This window comes from Oenanthe melanoleuca, chromosome 5, assembly GCF_029582105.1.
Source record: "Oenanthe melanoleuca isolate GR-GAL-2019-014 chromosome 5, OMel1.0, whole genome shotgun sequence".
Classification (NCBI taxonomy): Eukaryota; Metazoa; Chordata; class Aves; order Passeriformes; family Muscicapidae; genus Oenanthe; species Oenanthe melanoleuca.
In genome coordinates this window covers 3,374,278-3,393,671 of record NC_079339.1, presented here as the reverse complement: position 1 = coordinate 3,393,671, position 19,394 = coordinate 3,374,278, and positions in this window count along the sequence as shown.

Below are 19,394 nucleotides of genomic sequence, written 5' to 3'. Positions count from 1 at the left end.
GCTTTTCAGATGTTTCATAGTTTCTAAGTACTCTAATCCATGGACTCTTTTAATACTGGAATGGAGGATGTTGACAACCCCAGAGCCAGTGGGGTCAATCTGGACTCCAGATGGGTGATTCAGAGTCAAAATGCCTCTTTAACTTCTCTTCTTAATACACATAAACCCTTGCCTCAGTGCTAAGAGAGTATCTGTGAAAAAAGCAAATTCAAATTGTCAGAGAATCTAAACAAGTTTGCCTAAGAAGGAAGGGAAGTGATTGTACATAAAAGGCTGGGATATGAATAAAGTATTTTTGTTTTAAAAGCAGAAGTATTTTTAATTAAACTAATGCTTGGTCTGAAAGTGTATTTTTGTAACCAATTTTATCAGTGTGGAAAAATACCTAGCCTGCACAATCTGTAATTGGAACAGTTTGTCTCCTGAAAACTATAAAAACAGGGCAAGAGTCTCACCTGAAACCAGCACATAGTGACCATTAGCTCATAGCATGATTGTGAAAAGCTGTCCAATGCAGAACATTTCTCTGAAAAATCCATTTCCCTTAAATTTCTTTTTTTAAACAAGGAACTTAGCAGAGTTCAGGCCCTATGAGCCATAAATAAGTGTTCTGTTTAGTCACAGCAGTAGAGGTAGAAAGAAAATATCTCACAGGAAAGTGGCACAGATTTGATATCTTATTTTTCCTCTCCCACTTCAATATTTAGGAAGCACTGTAGCAATCTACTAAGGCCTTAGATTTTTAGATTCTGCTATCAAACCATTTTCTTAAGCAGGGGCTAAATGCATTGATACACAAAAATAAATTGAACTTGTTTAAATATGACCTCAGGAGTGTTTCTATAGCAATGAAACTTGCAGCAATGACTGATGATGTTGTCACCACTCCCTTTCCTGAGATTGCATCAGAGTGTCAACTACATTTTAGCCACCTCTAAAATTATTTATCCAGAACAAATCTCATTGTTTCTTTCTGCAGAACACCTCCAAGCTCAGCCTTTCCTCTTCCGTTCACGTTGCTGAAGCTGGAACCCACATTTTCATCTTCATATATGCAACACCTGAGTCTCTCACTGTGACACATCCTGACCATTTTCAATAAAGTTGCTTCCATACAACTAAATGAGTTTTCCTGGCTGTACCACCATGACACCAAAAGATTGCTCTCTTTTCCAATCTATCACAAATGCCTGGTCCAAAGAGTTTTATATTGAATGTACTGTGTAGATTATAGCACAGCATAGCCTGTGGTCTGAACATGGGCTCTTGAGTCATTTCCATCCCTGTTTAAGCCAGCTGTCACCATCTATCTGCTCAGCTTTCTTTCAAATTGTCTCTCACTTTCCACTGCCTTCTAAATGTGGGATGAATCCACTAAAATTCCTTGCCAAATTAATCTTTTGATGGCACCTTTCTCGAGCTTGAGAATTGCCAGCTTTAGGATGGGGCTCTGGGAACCAGGCTTTGTGCTTCCAGGTGAAATGGGGCTTGTTTAGAGTTATTCTCATCTGTGGAGAGTGAAAAGGTCACCCCTGAGTCTGCTTTTCTGCAGGCTAATCAGCCTCAGGTGAATGCATTTTGATTTTCAAACTTCAAACCACTCATTTCCCATAGTAGGCTGCAAAGTACTGAAAGGAAGAATCTTGAGTTTTTCCTGTACTATGCAGTATAATTAACAATCTAGAATGTTATTCTAAACTATAATACATAATCATATAATTTTTTTTCTTATTTTCTTACTATAATATGTAATCACATAACGTTTTCCAAATCGTTTTCCTTAAATACATAAATTTTGATGTGGAGGTTAGACACACTGCTTTACAAACTGATATTTAGGCATTTGAATGAAAGAGAGCAAAAATATAAATATATATCCATGTATCCTAGCCCTCCCTGCACTTTACAGTCATTTCAAAACATCAGGAAAAGGTTCTGGGCTTCATGCCAGCTGAAACTATTGCCATGAAATCTGATATAGTGATGAGCACACCTTCAGCTTTTGAAGCATTTATTCACTGCTGACAGTGGAACTGCAAGGAAACCAAACTCCAAACAACAAATTACTCATTTCCCCCCCCGCTTCACATAATCACACTGACAGTTTTGGAAGTTTGCTTTATGATCACCTTGCAGTTGGGAATTATTCATGAGTTGGGCCACTCGGCAGGTAGAACTTTATTTATCTGTCAAATATTTCACTAGACAAGGAAAATAACATTTCTGAGCTCAGAGTAGCTTCAGTTAGGTGAAGAAAAAAACTCCACTGTTCTAGTATGGAGCAAATATCATCAAAGATTTATTGGTGATTTTCAATACAAGTAGATAGATATTGTAAAGCTGAGTTACATTTGCATGAGACCATCTGCACACTTAGCAAGATTTCCCCATTTATCTCCTTTATTTTCTTTTTTCTGAAGTGGGCACATGTGTGATCCTGAGGTGGGAATAAAGGGCACTTGTAACCTTGCTCCTTTTGCTCTCAGAGTGAAACCACAGAGAGGGGCCATTGTCTGTCTGCAGGTTATCACTCATGCCACTGAATTTATCACTTATTCTGCAGGAACAAGACCCTTTCATGGGCAAAGTTTTCAGCTGTTTCTGATGGTGACTTTCTGGACTGAATGGAATAACCCTCTCCCAACAACCTTAATGAAAATAAATACCTGCTTCCAAGCCAGATGAATGAAATCTGCTTTATCACAAAACCTGCTATATTCTACCATGAAATTTTACTACTTAGGCAAAGTACTTGCAAACTAAAAATTCTGAATTCCAGTCCTGTAGACCTTGTAAGAGCAGACAGAGTATTCCTTGGACATGGGGCTGAATTTCATTTCCCAAACACTCAGGGATATTTGATTTAATTCTGCCTCACTGTGACTTTGTCTAAGGCTGATCTGCAGCTATCTCCTTTATGGACAGTTGCTATGGACACAAAAACAAACATTTTCTTTGCTTGGAAGTAAAGAATCCATTTTCCCACAACCCAATGGGGATGGAGATAAGAATGGAGAAATGAAAGAAATGTAAGGTGTGAAATGGAGACATGTCTCAACTAAATCTCTCCATGTTATCCTCAATCCCCACAGCTGCCTGCCCTTGCCAGTCAAACTTCTCTTCCTGGCTTGGAGAGGAAGACAGCTTTACACCAAAATCCCTCTTAAATGAGAAAGATAAAGCAGTATTTTAAATACTGTGTTGTGAAATATTTGTTTAGGGTTAAATATTGCTGACCAGGACTGAAATCTCTCTGAAAATAGGAGCATGCTCTATTTGTTCTCTTCCTCCCCCCACAAAAAAACCCCACAAAATAGTTAAACTAAGTTATTAGAATAATTATACAAAAGAAGTTGAATGGATGATGAATGATGTGTATCATCAATGTAAAATTATTTTCAATTCTCTTCCACCATTTGACACTTAAAAAAAAAAAATCCAGTTTTATTTACAGCCATCATCGACAGTTTTTTGTTTCTTGTGTGATTTATTAATCCTCACTTCAATAAAAAAATGTCCATAATGCTAAAAATTCTACGTGCTGTCATTCATTTTTTTTTACCTTTTTTTAGTAAAGTATTCCATCTACTTTTAGTCAACAAACTTTAATCTCTGACATATTTGTTCATTTAATATTTTTCTTTTCCTATTAGCATCACTTATCCTACTTTAATATATTTCAATTAAATTCTATGCCCATCATAAAAAAAGTTCTGCCTTGGAGACATTAATTAAGTGAATAACAAGGGGTCAAAGGAAAGCTCTTTCTCATAGTTGTCTAAATATCTGGGCCCAGACCTTGAGGTAATTTCAGTAAGAGATGGGTGCTTATGGGAGAGATGCTGCCTGGTACCACTTCCCCTCTGTGACAGAACATCTCCAGTGACTGGAATCAGCTGAAATGTGAGAGGAAATCTCCTGCTACTGCCTCAGTTTTGACCCAGTGGCCTCATTCAGAATTTCTGACTCTGAGCTTTGCATTTTGCTTTGGAAAAGAGATGCTGATGATGAGTGCAAACTGCCTGCACCACTCAGACTTCCTTAATGCAAATAGTTACACTCTCCAGACCTGTGGGTATTACCAGTTTCAGAGGGGTTACTAGCACACACAAGGCTGAAACAGTAATCCTAGAGAAATTAGGATTCTACTTAAAAGTTAGAAGAAACTGGGCTTCAAATAGTTATCTGAAACTGAAATAATTAATTGCCTGCCATTTTATATTTGATCAGCTGTGTTGCAATGGGAAAAGATGAAACATGAACAATGGAACCAGAAACTTATTCTTCAGAAATTGGGGTTTTCCCAGAAGCCATTTCTATTGTCATCAATAGAAAATGTTGAGAGTTCAGGGTGAGGAAGACTCACTTTACTTCCTCTTTTTAAGACCCCTCCCCACAAAAACGACCCCAGACTTAATTCAAGAAGCCAACCAGGCATGCTTAATATCCATTCAAACTAATTACCATAGGAAGCAGAGAATGGGAGCTGCTGCTATTATGAATATGTATTTTGTCAATAAATAGACTCTGTGATCACCTGTAATTTCACAGTCACAAATCAGGGGGTTACCCCACTGCTGTATGAATGAACAGACACTTTCTAACTTTAAATTGTTAGAGAATCTTTTTGTCCATCACAGCTGAGTATCAGTGTTAGACCAGTACTCATATTTTGGTAAATCAAGGGTGTCTACACTCTTAATGCCAGCGGTTTGTAGAAGGGGTGACTAATTCTCACTAATTAAAATGTGCCACATATCTACAGTATCTAGGCCAAATTAAATAATTGCTATCTGAAGGCTGTCCATCAACATGCATTAGCTTGCAGTGTCATGGAATGGGATGTGTGCCTCTGCCAGGAGCAGAAGCCACAGGACACTTGAGGGGTCTGGTCTGAGCTTTAGGCAGAATTTTTGGGCAGGCTTGGCTGGGTAGGTATAGCCATGATTAAAACCTGCAGCTGGAAACAAAGATCCTGCTGGGGAATCTTTCACAGAGATCAAAAACTGATCAAAAGCATCTCCTGGCAGCCCTTGCTCACTGCTCCTACTGAGCTCTAAATTCAGCAGGAGCTTTGCTGCTTCTCAGAAACAAAATCCTCCCACTATTGTGAAATGACAAGTCATCTAGGCACTGAGATATTTTAAGAATATCTCTGATTTTGGCCAGCACAGCAACAAATAGGCCTGTCCTTGTTAATTATGAAGAAAATTTCTAGAGGTGACTGATCTTCACTGATAAGCCACATACATTTATAAGTATGTATGTTCCTAGAGTTGCAGCTCCAGGGTTGTCATTCACTTACCTAAGTTTCATGATAACAAAATTGATGAAGTTCTTGTTCACAAAGAGGTATTTCAGTGTATAAACAAAAAGTTGAAGGAAACACCTTGATAATACTATGATATAGGCAGTATAGTACTTCCTGTAAAAAAAAAGTAGATATACTTTGCAATTAAATGTTATTATTTCTTTGAAGCTTTCTTCTCTAAAAGGTCAAGAGGAAGTTATAGTCATTAGAGTTGCATCACTTGGTCCAGCTCTGTCCTCTCAGCAAACACTCATGCTGAGCCATTTTACTGGGATTAAAAGGAGAAGAACTCGTGTGCAACATGAGAAATGCACTCCCTACATCCTTAGGAGAAGCTTTACTTTGTTAACTTAACTGATTCAACACAAATATCAGCATAAACACTTTCTAAGCACTTCCTGGCAATGGTCTCAGAAGAGTGTTTAATTTCATTAACTGATCTTAGAAAAATACATTGTACAGTGTCCAAGCAGTAAAGGGTTTGGGAGTTCTGAATAATAGTCTTGAAAATTGGCTAACTGCTTGTGTATTCTTATATCATAGAGCTGACCTTGGACTGGATTGCTAAGAAATACAGCTCAGCTGTTTGAGTTTGCATCAATTCTGCAAGGTTTCTGTCCAATTTATAACTATTTATCCTGTGATCAAATTCTGATGATTATGAACACTTTGGAAAAGGCGCATGCCAGAATTTATAAAACAAAACACAAAAGAGATTGTGCTTTCATTTTTTCATTCTTGGCTTAATTCCTTCTACTTTGTATTTTTGTATACGCTTTTATACTTGCAATAGAGATTTGTAGTTTTAAATAAGCATTGTGGTTTGACCTCAGTCATCAACTCAGGACCATGCAGTCACTTAGTGCACATAGATCAGATTCTCCTCCCTTCAGTGGGAAGAAAAAGGAAAACTCATCAATTTAGGTGAGGATCACTTCACAAATGACATAAAGAATAATAAGATTATTATTGCTATAATTCTAATGATTGCTGTTATTTTTGTTGTAATGAAAAGGTGTGATAGAAAGGGGTAAAACACAAGCACAATACAATTGCTGACTATCAGACCAAGTCCCATTCCCTAGGTCATCTTGTATGAAACAATGACTTCTGTGGAAGATGGGCAAAATCTGAAGCTGGACAAAATCTATCACCTCTGTCTCATTGATTTTTATCCCCACTAAGAATCCTTAAATACTAAGATGTCCCCAGGATGCTTTTCATTTTGATATTAAAGCAATGAAAAATTTCCTAGTGGAAAATGAAGTCTTATTTTCATCTGTCCATGCTGAACACCATATGTCTAAAGAATAAAATACAATGCATTGGGAGGGTTTCTGCTGTTAATATTTATGATCACTTCAGCCTTCTTTTTCCATTTATAAATGATTTGTTAGAGGATCACAATTTCTCCAGATAGATACATTATTAAACATCACAAGGACTTCTCAGGCCCAAGCCAGAATTGATTTCAAGCAGCTCCCTGAGTATTTTCCTCCTGTTGGGATGCCATTCATCATCAAAATTGCATGAAATTGTGCTGTTCCATGGGGTGACAACAATTTAAATTAGAAGAAAATGAAAATTAATAGCAGAGTGATTTCTGATAGATGTTAATGTTTGGATTAATAATTCCTAATAAAAAATGCATGAAACTTCATTATCTGCCAAGAAGCTAAAGTTAATTGCAAACTCTTTTACTGGTTCCCATTTTGTGCAGACAGTTACTCCTTCTGGGCCTCATCCTTAGGGATTTTGGTTAGGATCTTCATTTTGTACCACCAGTTTTGTGTAAATATTAGCTTGGGAATCAGCACTCTTAATCCTTCCAGTTTGGTATGACTGTAATTGCCCTGTACTCTTCTAGTTATGATAATTTCTGCAAAATAATAGCAAAGCCTAAATATATCTATATATATCTATATATCTATATCTATATATCTATATATATCTATATATATATATATATATATATATATCATTTATGTATCTATATAGATATATATCTATTTATATATTTATTTATCTATATATCTATATAGATATATCTATATATAATCTATATATCTATATAGATATATATACACATATATATTTCCATGCTCATTTTTACCCCTTGACCTTGTGCAAGTACTGTAGATATGGGAATGCCCTTCACACAGAATACAAGTGTATGCAGCACATATATGAAGAGAGATCTACTTAAAATATTCAGGTTCCACAGCTTTGTGTAATTGAACAGCCAAGAAATAGGATCAACATTTCTTTTACTCTCACATGATCAAAAGGTCAATCTTTAGATAGTCAAATGAAAAATAAAATTAGAAACATCTACTATTTTATCTAGAAGAATTTGGTTTTGGTATGTCTTATAATGGAGGGAAATGGAAATCATGGCCTATGCCGTGGCTGGGATGGTCTGAGAAAACAAGCAGGATAATATCTGTACAAAGAAACCCAAGAAATCTTTTACTCAAGAAATTCACAATTAATTCCAGAGCAATAGCTCTACAAGTTCATTGCTATTCACTCACATTCACATTATTCAATGTCATAAACTTAATTTTCACCTCTTGTGGAATTTCCACATCTTGCAGAACTTCTGGAAACTACATTACAGTGAACAACTGGGCAATAATAATATAGTTTCACACTGCTAGTAAAGCTGGATATTATATAGGTAGATATAGATATTATATAGATAGATTAGATATAGATATAGATATAGATATAGATATAGATATAGATATAGATATAGATAGATATAGATATAGATAGATATATATCTAATTATAAATTAGACTAATGGTCACACACAAGATAGAAACAAAGCTTACACAGATTTTTCTGTGGCATGGTTTTTGTCCACTGTTTAGTAATAATGGACAGTATTACTGAGTCAAAATGAGGATCTAAGCAAATTAATATATGGCACTTCAGTCCTTTCCCTTACTGTTTAAAATCAAACCACACCCATTTCTCTTTTTAGGCCTCCCTGATGGAAATGCTCTCTGCATTTACTGGGATGGACAGACAGACTGCAGCCTGCAGACAACTCTGAATATAGGAATGAAAAGTGAAGAAGAGATATTCAAGTAACTGTGGTAGAAAGCTGAGCTGTGCCACAGAGAAATGGAGACCATCTTGTTGTCCAATGCTGTGTGATATCTGAAAATAAAGGATTCAGAAAGAGATAAAACTAGCTCTCCTACTCAAAAAAAGTAAAGAAAATAGGTATTTTGTGTGTGTGCAGTACAGTCATTAGCCAATTAATATATTCCACCAGGTTTTCAACTGACATTCTTGTGATGTGCAGAAAGATAAATGTCAGAGCTGCACACAAGCTGCTTCTGAGGTATTAAAACTGACTGATATGACAGCAGAGGAAAAAAAAAGTAAGAAATAATTTGCAAAATTCAGATCTTGGTATTTATCATTTTAATTCTTGTGTACAATGCCTGATGTAAGTGGGCATCTCTGTTCACTTTCATCACCTGGAGTTTCATCTTTCCCATTCTCCTGCAAAATTAATGTTCCTGTTCCATAACACAAGTTATACATTGCATTTCTACAGGTGACCTTCTTTAACACAGCTGAGACACAACCTGCTGCTATTTCAAACTCAAATATTAACATCTCCTTACATCTTATCACACTTCTCATTTTCCAGTCTTAATCACTATAATGTGACTTTGCTGGTGCTGAAGGATCAAGGAACTGGTCTCATTAACCATTTTTGTTTTCTTTTTTTTTTTTTCTTCCCCAAGGACAGCCATGCTTTAATTAACTACTTGTCTTAACTATTCCCAAAACAACAGACTGGTCCAGGCAGCCTGAGTGAAATTTAAGAGTGAGATCTGAGCAAAATACAACATCAGTCATTGTTGCCATCCTCAGATGCTCAGACAGCAAGTGTAAAGCTCTTCTGGTCCTATCAGGGATCTTTAGTGTCATGTATTTATACTTTGCCTTCTGCCTCCCATTATTGCCACCAGAAAAGTTCAAAAATATCTTTATCCCAGAGATGTGTGTGCAGTCCTCATCCCTGGGGGTGTTCAAGACCAGGCTGGATGGGAAACATGGTCTCATGGAACATTCCCTGCCCATGTCAGGAGGGCTGGAACAAGACTTTTGAGGTCCCTTGTAAGCCAAACCACTCTGTGATTCTGTGGTTTCAGTTGATTCCGTGATTCTGTGATTCTATGATTCAGTGATTTCTGTGATTCAGTTATTCTGTGATCCTGTTGTTTCTGTGATTTCTGTGATTTCTGTAATTCTGTGATTCTGTGATTCTGTGATCCTGTGATTCAGTGATTCTGTGATCCCATGATTCTGTGATTTCTGTGATTCTGTGATTCTCTGATTCTGTGATCCTGTGATTCTATGATTCAGTAATTTCTGTGATTCCGTGATTCAGTGATTTCTGTGATTCTGTGATTTCTATGATTCTGTGATTTCTGTGATCCTGTGACTCTGTGATTTCTGTGATTTCTGTGATTCTGTGATCCTGTGACTCTGTGATTTCTGTGATTCTGTGATTTTGTGATTTCTGTGATTTCTGTGATTTCTGTGATTCTGTGATTCTATGATTCTGTGATTTCTGTGATCCTGTGACTCTGTGATTTCTGTGATTTCTGTGATTCTGTGATCCTGTGATTCTATGATTCTGTGATTTCTGTGATTTCTATGATTCTGTGATTCTGTGATTCTGTGATTCTGTGATCTGTGATTCTGTGATTCTGTGATTCCGTGATTCTCTGGTTCTGTGATTCTATGATTCAGTGATTTCTGTGATTCAGTTATTTCTGTGATTCAGTTATTCTGTGATCCTGTGGTTTCTGTGATTTCTGTGATTTCTGTAATTCTGTGATTCTGTGATTTCTGTGATTCTGTGATTCTGTGATCCTGTGATTCAGTGATTCTGTGCTCCCCTGATTCTGTGATTTCTGTGATTTCTGTGATTCTGTGATTTCTCTGATTCTGTGATTCTGTGATCCTGTGATCCTGTGATCCTGTGATTCTATGATTCAGTAATTTCTGTGATTCCGTGATTCAGTGATTTCTGTGATTTCTGTGATTTCTGTGATTTCTGTGATTTCTGTGATTTCTGTGATTCTATGATTCAGTGATTTCTGTGATTCTGTGATCCTGTGACTCTGTGATTTCTGTGATTTCTGTGATTCTGTGATTTTCTGATCCTGTGATTCTGTGATTCTGTGATTCTATGATTCTGTGATTCTATGATCCTGTGATTCTGTTATCTGTGATTCTGTGATTCTGTGATTCTGTGATTCTGTTATTTCTGTGATTCTGTGATTCTCTGATTCTGTGATTCCGTGATTCTCTGATTCTGTGATTCTATGATTCAGTGATTTCTGTGATTCTCTGATTCTGTGATTCTGTGATTCTGTGACTTGTGTGTGGTTGGAGGTGTTCAGTACAAAGAAAATCCCACAGAGTCCTCTAACTTTGGGCCCACTAGATCATTAGAATAAGAGATAAATGAACTTGCATGAGGCAAAGCCCTCTCTGAATGGAGATCCAAAATTCCCACTGAATTCTAGTACTGCCAGGGGTTAAGAGCTATCCTTGCCTAGAGCAAAGCAGTTTGGTTCAAAAGTCAATATCAAGTGATATGGAAGAAAGACAAATTTCTAAAAATGACTGTTTGAAACAGAACTGCTTTTCCTCCTGAAAGTTTTGCTGCAGCAGCTGATGCCAGAATACTCATACCACAGGGGTACTGTGGGGAAATATGGATCAGGAAATACAAGTATGCACTTTAAGATTTATTTCCTTGATCAAAAAGAAAGATGCCATATCTGGCAGAGATGCATTTTTCCATCCACAGAGAGCAGAGTTACATCAGGTGAAGCCAGAATCCTAAAAGAACTCCCCAGAAAAGAGAATTATGCTATTCTGTGTGGCTTGGAATAAGAATTATCTGTCATTGACCTGGGCTCCTTGGATTTGTGTGCTAGCAGTGAACAAGCTGGTGCTATGTTTTTATTTGGGTTAAAATCATTACTATTATCTTTTTTGTTGCAGTTATGTACATGTTATTATTATTTACTTATTATATATCAATATACACTGTGTTATTATTTCCCAATGGAAAAATGCAGGGAGAAGTTGCAAGAAGAGGAGAAAAAAGAAGCAAATCAGTGTCTTAGCTTTCTTCATTTTCATTACAAAATATTTAAACTTCTCTGCCAGAAGAAAGGTGCTTTAATATTTCAACTTCCAGCTTCCAAGAGTCTCATATAAATAGTTGCAAGAAGGTAAAGTAATCCCACATACACCTACCACAGCTTCATTACACCTTCTGCTGAAATCACTTTTGAATAATACAACAGAAAGTGTCTTAATCTGGTGAAGAATGAGATTTCAGAGGCATTTTCATGGTTATAAACCAAGGTGAAGATAGGCAGAAAATACAGACTGGAAAGTATTAAATATTTTTCTCATTTTTCTTATGAAAATGGAACGAGTAAGAAAAAAAAAAGAAGGAAAACTGTCAAAACATGACAGCAATATTTATTTAGTCCATCCTAGCAGTAGTTTTTCTGTCATACAGAAGTTTTAGTTTAAATAACACTGTTGTAGATCTTGCTAAGAGTTATGTTTACCAAAATATTTTTTCTTGTCTTTCTCTGTAGAAGTATCAAGATCCCCCAGACTTGCTCATCTCCTGAAAGACAAAAAAAATAAAATAAAAATATTTTTTATCATAATTTCTACTCAGAACTCAGCACACTGGAAATTTTTTTTTTCTAGAGCTTAGATAATCTTATCAAATATACAGCACACATTTTGACAACTCTAATACAGTCTCTGAAATGTCTCTCCTACTTCCTTTTTTCATTAATTTACTTCCTTTTTTCTTCATTAATTTACTTCCTTTTTTCTTCATTTATTGACATATCAAGATCTCTTGGACAGTTCTAAGAAGTTCAGTGGGGAAGTGTTCTACCAAAACGTACAATTGCAGTGAATTTTTCCACAAGATTTGCCCTGTTACCTGTGTTTAGGAATTTTATTTTTTTTTGCTGATTAGGATGTCCTTGAACACCCCTAAGTTCTCAAGTGTTTGTCACTCACAAAGATATGAGGAAAATGCTACTTTTATTATTATAATATTTTATATTATTATTTAGCATAACAGCTATTTTGACATTTTATTTATTATTATTATCTTAATGATTATTAATCTTATCTTAATCTTATTATTATTTTATTTATTATTATTATCTCTTATGCAAAGAAGTTAGGAGCCAGCAGGATTTATTATACCAGCACATAAATATTTCCAGAAACATAGGAGGAAGAAATTTTAGATTAAATGTGCCATAAGATACCAAACATGCAAAGGAACCTGTGATTTTTTTTTTTTTTTTTTTATAATTTTAATTTCTCCCTGGGGAAAATATCAAGTTTGAATTATTGGATCTTGAATTATGCACAGACTTTCAGTGTCAGTCTGACTGTAAATTGATAGCCCTATGCAATTTGTGATTTTCACTCTCCAAATTCTACCAAACAGATTAATAAAATAAATCAGTGTTGCAGAGAAGTTTTATTGGGCCCATTCCCACTGAGTACTCTAATAGCTATCCCATTCAATAAAAAACGCCTATGGACTTCAGTAATTGGGAAAAAAATATTTACATTTTAATGCAGTTAAACATCTGCTCATTCCTTCGAGTATATTATTGTACAATAAATGCTTTAGTATCACAAGTCAGTAGCCCTTTAACTTTTTACTGTGGAATATAATTGTTTCTTAATTCATCTACTAAATGCAAAACAAAAACCATTTTTATATATTTCATGTATGAAAGCAGTTGCAAACAAGGGGGGATAATGCACAGATCTGCAATCTACTAAAGCTCATTTAAATACTTTCTTTTTATAGTTTTATCCTTAGACAACCTTGCCAGGAGATATGAGCCATGTTTGCATGAATTGCCATGAAATTGCCATTCATCCCAGTGGAGTCTGGTCTGTACCAGCCACTGTAAAATAGATAACAGATAATATATAGTGAGGTTTGATCTCTTTAGAGAGGCACAAAAACACTCCTGAAGGAAGTTTGATGCATATTTGCTTTTATTCTTCTTGTTCTAGCAAAATATTACACATAATTTTGTTTGAGTTTTAAAATTCCAACTTGCTCCCAGCTATTGATTGCCCCACTTGCTCATTTTATCTTCTTTCTAAGATAATTGTAGAGCATTGAAATCAGAATCATGCCTATTTGAGTATTTGTACAGCATTTACCAGAAGTGGAACTGTTGATGTGTCAGGACTCTGCAACAAGTTTTTGAGAAATATATAAATTCAAAAAACAAAATTCACAGTTCTGCATGCATACCAGTGAGGGTGGAGAACTGACAGAAATCTCTTTCCTAACAAGATTTAAAGAACACCTGTTTCAGCACGGATGAAACTTTAATGCATCTCTAAAAGAGCTACAGTTCCAAAAAACAATTCCAAAAGAAAATGGGCACTGTATCTCTCAGAAACATTTCAGGACATGCACTAGATTTCACTTTCATTAGTTTTCACTATTTATTGCTTCCCTTTGCAGTGTCTTATTAATTTATGAATGTGTGGGACACCAATGTTTGTATCTATTAATACAATTTAAAAATTCATGAGGTTAAATGCTTTCTATTTAAGCACTAGAGACATAAAGCCATCACAGCCAATATCTGCACTCTTTGTAAAGCTTGGTCTCTTGTACAAGAGGGAAAATACCAAGGCTTCTGAAATTTGTCAATGAGTCCCCTGAGCAGGTTAGAGACAGATTTTGTGCACTAACATATTGATTTTACACCTTGCTTCCAACAGGGATATAAAGTTAGCAAGCCCACCAATCTGTGTTACAAATGGGAACAGCTGACATTGCACTTCTTTCCCTGCTAAATCTCTGCAAGGCTGATCACCTTAGCTTATAACTTATAATCAAATTTATTTGGTGGTGTTCAGCAAGGAAGAGAACCAAGCTGCAGAGGAGTCCTGAGTGTCCTTGCCAAAATAAGCACCTGTGTTTGCCTGTGCTTGTGTGAAACACCTGAGGCCACCTAAGATTTGCTTTGTTTCATTTATTTCTATGCAGCCTTGAAGCAGCTCATGCATTTCTTGCCTCCCAGAATAGCTGTGATTTCATGGATTGGCAATAAAATCAAGTGCTTTTGAATTACTTCTCTCTGCTTTACATTTGTACTTCTGCAAATAGAAGCATGTCTGTGTCTGTGTATACATACTTATATTTCCTTTTTTCCTGTGTAATGCTCAAAAGATACACATTTTAAAATTCATATATTCCTAAAGAACCTCAGATCTACTTTAATCAGCCTTTTGTTCCCTGTTTTTGAGTTGCCTGTTCTTTCTGTTCAAAATAGCTAACATTTGCTGTAATTTATTTGGAAGAACAGAGATTTTTAAATAACATAGAGCTTGCCTTCAAACAGCTTAAAATGAACTACCTGAACTGGAGTCTGCAGAACCAGACTGTTCTTTTACCTTTCCTAATTTTGTTGCTCTTAAAAAGGTTAAAATACATTTCTGCCTTGCAAGTATGCACACATACATTAAATATTTGTTAGTACAGAGGCTTTTTGGTTCAGATTTTGTAATTTAAAATGCAGGTAGCAAAGACTGGTCAAAGATGGGTGAAGCAGCTCTTTGTGTTTCAGAGAATTGTTAGTTTCTGACTTGTCAAAGATATGAGATCTAAATGCATTTTTACCACAATCTACACTTGTTAAGATTACATTCCTTTCATGTCTGTGTTGATTTGAAAATTGCATTGAAGTTCATTATTAGGTATCATAGGACATAGTGTTATAAAATGCTTCAATATTAAAATCATGTACTTCTGTGATGTGGAAATACAACAGGAGAACTTTCACGTCAGTCTTTTAAATTAGGGGAGAAATCTGGAATCAGGAAATCTGAAAGGAAGATAAATACTATTTTATTAAAGAAAGCAGGACCAGCTTTCCTACTTCAGGAGGTGTTTGCTTGCTCACCAAAAGATACAAGTGTGAGTAAATTTGCTGCTGTGGATGATGACCGCAAACTTTGCTGAAATATTTCTGCTGAAAGAAATAATTAAATGAGAGGAAGAGTCAAGACATGAGGAAGGCAAACCTCAGCAAGCAGCCCAATCTAGGCTTTACTTTGTAAAGAAAAACTTATTTAAAGTAATTGTTAATGTTTGTGTCTTCTCTGAAGGTGTTTCATAAATGACAATAAATCTAAGAGATATTTTTAGATATTTTTGTTTTGGCCAGATACAATTTTGTTTTCCTCTGGATCAAAAAGTGAAAATTTCCCCCCACAGAAACAGATCTAGGGAATCTTTTATTTTACTTTCCATCCCACCCTGTCTTGGGTTTCACAATCCCACTGGACAACCTTGGTGGAAAAGCAGCAGGTGGAAGAACTGCTTTCCCTCCTGGGGCTTTCCCTTCATCTCATCTCAACTTCAGTCAAAGGAATTTTCATCCAACAAGTGGGACATGACATCTCTGTTGTTGTCATTGCTGGCTGTACCACCCCAAAAACTGATGGGGTTTTTATGCATCTGCATCCAGATGTTTTGGTGTCTTGTGGACACACCACAAACCGTGCATTCTCATATTTTGGAGGCCTTCTGGCAGATGTTTGTAGACAAGCAAGTAGCACAGTTGGGCTCTAAAGTGAGCTTGGTGTGGCTGGGGCTGGAAAAACCAGCAATGTCTCAGCAGAACAGCAGAGGGAAACAGAGACACAGGTCTGAGTGCTGCACTAAACACTGATAATTGCTGGTGACAGGGAGGTTTGGTGGGTCATGTGAACTGATGAGCTCAAACTCATCATATTTACACCATGAACAGCTGAAAGGTTGAGCAAATAGACAGAAAGAGTCATGCACATGAGAACTGTCATTTGTTAGAATAAAGAGACCATGAGGCTACAGCATGGCTTTGCATGACTCATCATCAATATTCTAAGAAAATGAATGTGGGAGATTTTCTTGCACTATTAGATACTGAAAGTGTGGAAAAAGTTGTCTTCTACAATACTTGGCTTTCTGGAGCTCGTGCATTTGTAAGAACTAATTTCAAAGCCATGTGTTTCACTTAAGCTCTGAAAGTAGACAAAACACAGAAGATACTTCCCAAAATTTTGCCAGAGCAAGTTAGCTGAAGGTTGTTTTTATCCCAGTTTTCTCCTAAACATCTGTGCCAAGACAGTGATATCCATATATGAGTCAGCTGAGAACACACAACAGGGCAAGAGGTTTTCTGTACTAAAGCTTTCTGTGAGAAGAAGAGTAATTTTGGAGCTTGAAACCTGAAAGCCATATTTTCCCACTACTGTTTTCTATTGATTTTCATTTGCTCATTTAATAAAATTCAGGGATTACATAATTGCAGCAATTTTTTTTTCCTTCCTAAATTTTTTTATGCCCATGCTCATGTCCAAATCTTTTTTTAGTAGAACTTGACATCTTTACAACTGACACAAGAGGCTCTTCAGGTCTTAGTATGATGTAACAAAGTAATTAAAAAATTCTCTCCTGAAAAATATGAAGGTCTTAAGTGTATTTGGGTATACTTGTGTATACATACATTTTTGTGCTCCCATGGACAGAGGATTTATATTTGTACACTTGTAAAAGATAGCACATATTCTCCACAATGGAGAGAGGGTGCTGAAAAATCTAAATAAAATGATAATAATACACTGATGTGAAAGAAAATGAGCAATAATTTCCAAATAACTGTTCTGAACTAGATATAAATATGCTAATTAATACTGCTGGGTTTGTGAAATTGTTGCATCCCTCTTGTGGATTGAAAGAAACTTTGTCTTCAGTGAAGATTATATGGCTCTCAGACTTTATTCAGATAATTTATATGGTTTTGCTACTTGCAGATTTTGCTGGGCAGAATATTTCACCCCACAGTCCTTGATCTCTGCATTTCTCACTTCACTGTGAATTCAGTGTGGAGATCAACACTGGTCCCACTCTCAGTTCAGGTCATCCTCCTGTAGTCTGTTCTGTCCACTTCCATCCACAATGACTGAGAGCAAACTAACTGCTGCTTTTACAACACAGGACACTTTTATTCCAAGTTCTTTAAACCAATACTCAATTAACTAAATCCATCCTAAACACTGCAGAATGGCCTGTCTTTTTGAATAGGTTAAGTGCTCTGTGTGTGCATTTGTGCATGTAACATCCCATCAGAGTCCATTATAATAAAATCTGCTAGGATGGAGAATGATCAGCAATCTCCATTTCAAATGTTATCCACATAAATTCATACATGGCAAATTAATGGTACATGTTCTCTTTTTCTCTTTTTGGAATGTTTCTCTAGACTTCATGACCTAAAAGTGTCTTTCTAAATTTAGCTGAAAGAACCACACAGGTAAATGATAATCTATGTGTCATAATACAAAATACAGGCATCCTTTTAAGTGCAAATTTTTGGTTGGTGTGCATTCAAACAATAAAAAAATATGAAAATAAATACCCATGTTCTGATAGATTCCATTTTCCTATCAGAACTGGGGATGAGATTTTTCTTCAGTGTACAAGTCTGTCAGCAATTAGAGGAGACTAACTGGCACAAGGCAATGCAAGCAGATCTGACAGCTCCTGCTGACCTCTAGGAATTGCTCTGCTCTTGAACAGCCATGCAGTAATAGTTTCTAAAATCCTCTGGAGAGCTGCAAAGCATTTGCTTTCCCCTGAAATCTCACACTGGTTTTGCAGTGAAGCCAAATGTCTTACACTGAATTAATTCATATTTTTCCAAAGGTACCTTAAATCCACTTAAATGTCACTTAGATCCTAAAAAATCACCTCTTGAGCCACCTTGAAGGAATTTTCTGCAATGTGTAAAAGTCACTATGTCACTTATTTTGAAGGTACTGTTTGAAGACACCCAGTGCTGATGTCTTAGAATATCACCAAGAACCAAAGTTTGAATCTGGAACATGCAGCTACAGATGTTTTCAGCCTCAATTCCAGAGATTCAGGATCACCCAGCACCTGGCAGCAAATTCCTCCCAGGAATATTATGTTTTGCCAAAATATTGGTAATAAATTATATTGTTCTCAAATCCCCCAGGGAAAAATAATCCCATGAGAAAACAGAGCTACTCACTCACATCAGATTGTAAAAACTCCAAACTGAGATACTCAGTAAACCAGAATCAGCAGCAGAATATTTTTACCAACCTTCATCAGAACTGAGAACTGGCCTCAAACACTCTGGCCTTCCCAAGAGCCCTGAGCACTAAGAATTCAATCAGGGTGGCCAAATTCTGGTCAGATTAAATAAATACAATTTTAGATGGTGATGGGAGGTAAGACTGGCACAACATTGTAATTGGAAAGATTTGCATGTGGTCAGGAGTTCTGCAGAATTCTGTTTATATTTGTGTCAGTACATCCTAAGAGCCCAGACCACTGAGGTTCAGTGTGAAATTGGGAACTGCCAGCATGACATGGCTTTGGGCAGTAAAGGGAAGACATTAATACAGCCAAATCACATCTTCACATCAGACTTTGAACTCCAGAAGAACTTGAATTTTAAGTACCCCTTGATCATATAAAGCATTCCAGGCAAAAATGTGAATTCTAAAGGCTCCATTCAGGTCTCCATGTCAAGCTAAGACTTGAATTTCAAGCAAGTTTTCAAATATTTGAATTAACTTGGGTTTGACCAAACTCCAGTTAGGAACATCAGAACTTTCTAGGCATCTGTATTTTTGGTTATGGAGCATTAACTATGTACCCAGCTTGATAGGACCAAAGGACATGGGCACTTTCCCCTGTGAAATTTGACTTTGGGATTCAAAACCCCAGCTCTCATTTACCTGTCTCACCTGCAAGGCTCTTCACAACAGATGTTCTCAGAATTTATCTATGGAATCAGGCTCCACAGAAGAAAAAAAAAAAAAAAACCAAAAAAAAACAAAAGCCAGCTGTTCTCATACACCATTTTCATGACAAAGGATGAGTTGCCAGAATATTCACTGGGAAAAATGCCTAAAATAAAACCTTGGATACTAA